The sequence below is a fragment of the Elephantulus edwardii genome, unplaced genomic scaffold (assembly GCF_000299155.1).
Source record: "Elephantulus edwardii isolate Elephantulus edwardi_28Jun2011 unplaced genomic scaffold, EleEdw1.0 scaffold00008, whole genome shotgun sequence".
Taxonomy (NCBI): domain Eukaryota; kingdom Metazoa; phylum Chordata; class Mammalia; order Macroscelidea; family Macroscelididae; genus Elephantulus; species Elephantulus edwardii.
Genome location: NW_006399758.1, coordinates 30,279,729 through 30,283,989, shown reverse-complemented (window position 1 = coordinate 30,283,989; position 4,261 = coordinate 30,279,729).

The window sequence follows — 4,261 nt, the reverse complement described above, 5'->3', positions numbered from 1 at the left end:
GACCATAGCCTGTATCACACGCACCTTAGTCTCCAGAGAGACACCATTGCTCTTCAGTACTTTGGAGAGGTCCCTAACAGCAGACTTTCCCATGGTAATGCGCCTTTTAATTTCCTGGCTGCTGGTGCCAAGACTGTTGACTGTGGAGCCAAGCAAGCTTCATGGTACCCACAAACTCTTCTCCAGCACCACAGCTCAAAGGCATCAATTCTCCTTCTATCCTTCTTGGTCATTGTCCAACTCTCTGATGCATAACAAGCGATAGCAAAGACCATGGCCTATATCAGACACCATTGCTATTCAGTACTTTGGAGAGGTCCCTAACAGCAGACTTTCCCTAACAGCCCCTAACAAAAGCTAATGTAATGTCTAGAAAAGTCAATTTGCAAGGATTCACTCCATCATCCTATAATCTTTAATCTTTATTTTCTAATTTATGATTCTATATCTTCATTTACATATGTGTGTGGGTATATATTTACTGCTCATCTTCCTTCTGTGGAGCAGTTGGTAGATTCAAACAGCCTATGATTTTCAGCACAACATCTTAACACTCTTATTGTTGTTATGCACTACTGAGTTAGAATTGACTTATAACTGATCCTCTACTTATTTTCAGAGGCAGTAGGCGATTACTCATATTTCTCCTGTGGAGCAGCTGGTGAATTCAAATCACAAGTTTTTGGAGTTGGCAGCACAATTCCTTACCATTAAGTCACTAGACTACCATAAATATGTTGTTGTTGTTGTTGCATGCTATCAAGTCAGAACGGACTCATAGCTGACTTTCCAGTAGGTTTTCAGAGGTAGTCAAGCATACAGGGAAAGTTTACACATCTTCCTCCTGGAGAGCAGCTGCTGGCCTTGAACTGTGTACCTTTGCATTGGCTGCATGATACCTTACCACTAAGTCACTGGATCTCCCTATATAGACACACATGTGTGTGTGTGTGTGTGTGTGTGTGTGTGTGTGTGTGTGTTTAGTATATATATTTCCATTCAGGCACTAATTATGCATCTTAGAGCTGGACAAAGAATAAGAATGACAGAAAGATGCCATTGATCTGTGGTGCTGATGAAAAGCACTGAACATCCCATGGATAACCTAAAGAATAAATAGATATGTCTTGGAGAGTGCTCTTTGGAGGTAAGAATGATGAGGTTTCGTCTCCCATACTTTGGGCATGTTCCTAGGAAGGGCTATTCCTTGGAGTGGGACAAGATGCTGGTAAGGGTGGAGGGTTAATGATGACGAGAAGACCCCTGACCAGATAAATTGACATGGTGACTACTTCAATGGGTTCTTGTGTGTCAAGAAGTATGAGGACAGCACAGGATAGAACAGGGTTCAGATCTTTTGTTCATAAGTCACTATGAGTCATACTCAACTCTAAAGTACCTAGTAACAACAACAACAACAGACTAGTGATTTAAAACTGTGTTGTGATACCAAAGGCACAGTGTTCTAATCCAGCAACTACTTTATAGGTAAAAGATGGAGAGTCACTTCCTATGCAATTTACTACCTCCAAAAACCTGTTGAAGAGTCAGATATAGATCATTTGCTACTCAACAGTAGACAACAACAGATGATAGATAGATAGATAGATAGATAGATAGATAGATAGATAGATAGATAGATAGACAGACAGATAGATGTTTGAACCATATAAATAGATAGAGAATTGAACCATTTCATTAACCTTAGTTTTCTTGGGTTTGTGGTCTGTAGTCAATATGTACTGTATACTACATCAAGGTTTGTCTCTGCAGAGCCTGATCCTGTAATCAGACCAGCTATAGAGGCCTTGTGAAGTTACAATATCATAAGATTGTACTCTGTCTTCTGATCTGCAGATTCAAGTTTCACAGTGTTTGTAATGTGAGTCTGGAAAGTTCTCCAGTCTGAAATTTGACTCATAGATTTGGTACTTGTCAGCTTCCACAACCAAGAGAATCACTCCTCTTACAGGTTTTATGACACATGGAGTGTATTTTGAAACCAAAACACAAGGACAGAGGGTGAAAATGAGGAAAAAGGACTTATTATGGGTAGAAATAGTGAAATGACATAGCAGATTGAAAACTCTTGACATATGGGACATTTTTAACTTCTGACTAATATGAATTAGCTTGGTATGATTTTCTAAAAGAAAGTCACTATGAATTTAGGTGGATGTGAAAACATTCAACAACAACATATGAGAAATTAATGTTAGAAGTGACAGTAAGTTTCTTTCAATGAGTAGTTTACTTCACGCATCTTGTGTATATTTTGTTTGGATATTCTTTGTCCTGTGAAATACACGGGATAGCAAGCTATATAGGACATATAGTTGCTCTGACCCTCTGCTAAAACTCTGCCTGCCTCCTCCTATTCAGGGTGAATTGTTGATAATTTGCATGATAGGTCTTAAATAGTAAAAATTAATATCAGATTAAATACTAATTAATAAACAACAATAGTACCTTAATGTGATAGTAAAAGTATAAGCAGACAGTCGCAGTGTTTGGTGAGACGAGGGAGGGGGGTGAATAAATTAGGAATGATCCAATGGAGTCCTGAAAAGACAAGATAATAGCAGGCATAGATCAATGGTGATTCATTTTATGCAACACAATATAAGAGAATGTTTGTTTTAAACACAATGTGGTTGAAAGAATGTATGAAACACAATGCATATAAATGAAATACAGTATGAAGAAATGCTGTATGCAAGCCAAAATAAAATAAAAATAATTTTAAAAAAGGATCAGTTTATTTCTCCAAACATATTCATTCTTAAAATATAAATTCCGTTGGTGGATTTGATTCTTTGAATATTATTATAATGATTACGACCCTACACAACCATCCTCATTCTTCTAGTGCTCTTGTATCTGCATCTGGTTCTTAAGTATTAGAGTAGCTTCCAAGATAAATTTTGGGAGGCGTTGAACTGTTTTTCTTCTCCACCCTTGCAGTTTGAAAATGCAAATTTTACCATGGAGAGTCTGCACAGAAATCTAATTTAAAGATATTCGAAATTTACCCTTTGGCAATTCAGCAGTTGTGAACCTAATTATATTTTCTCTGCTACTTAAATCTACTCTTGAGAAAAAAAAATTAATCATCTTAGTAGTTAGGATATTTTCTGACTAAGCAGATAAATATTGGGCTGACAGATCTATGCTATTACGTATAAAAAGAAATGCTATGTATTATCTTCTCTCCAATTCATCTTCTACACTGGCCCCAGGGAGTCCTTTTAAAAGACCTTTTCATAGATTCCATTAGTATTACTTAACAATTTAGTATACCAGAGTTACTCTTTAGGTTATTTCTAATTAAGAATCTTCTCCTATGGGTACTCAACAATATTGTTTTTGATGGTCTGAAGTTGGGCTAAGAAAGATTCTGAGGCCAGAAATAGGGTAAACAGAAGCATCCTACCAAATGTTGTCAAATAATAATAGAGAAGAAATCTTTGATATTTTATACAAAAATGCATATTTGTGGTTAATAATATCTGCCACTCTTTCTTTCGTGGTTTAGTTCTTCTTCTTCCCATTGTGTCATAACCAAGTGAATGGGCACAGTTTTTAAACACGCAGTATTTTATCTCTTCATTCTGAACTTGCTCAAGTTCTTCTTGGAATATCAGTATTTTATAGAAGTAAGATTAGCAAGCTATTATGTGTCTTGGAGAACTGAATTTAGTCAGTCTTTTTATCACCAGTTTTATTTACTTAATCATAATAGATTACCTCTTCCTTGGTGCTCCTATTAAGTAGAGAGCGTGACTTACTTTATTCATACATTAATTAATTTAGCCTTTTAGTCAACAATTATTCAATGAAAAATGTATTGTACGCATGTGTGTGTGTGTATTATATGTAAGATGTGTTTGTATAATCTCAAAACGTACTGGTGTTAGCTGTGGATCAGTTCTGACTCATTGCCATACAACAATAAGACGTGTGTGTGTGTGTGTGTGTGTGTGTGTGTACCTGTTCATGTATGTACATGTCTGTAAACGTATATTTGAGTGTAGATATATATTTGAATGTATGGTGTAGCTTCAAGAAGCTGCCTGCAACCTTCACTGAGCTGTAACTCCAAGGCACGCAGGTTGAGGCTGCCAGTTGCTCAGCAGAAGAATGGGAAATCTGTCATGCAATTAATTGCCTCTGAAAATGCACTGGAGGGGTCAGCTATGGGTCAGTTCTGACTCAATGATACACAAGAATGAAATGTACATATGAATACTTATAGACATAT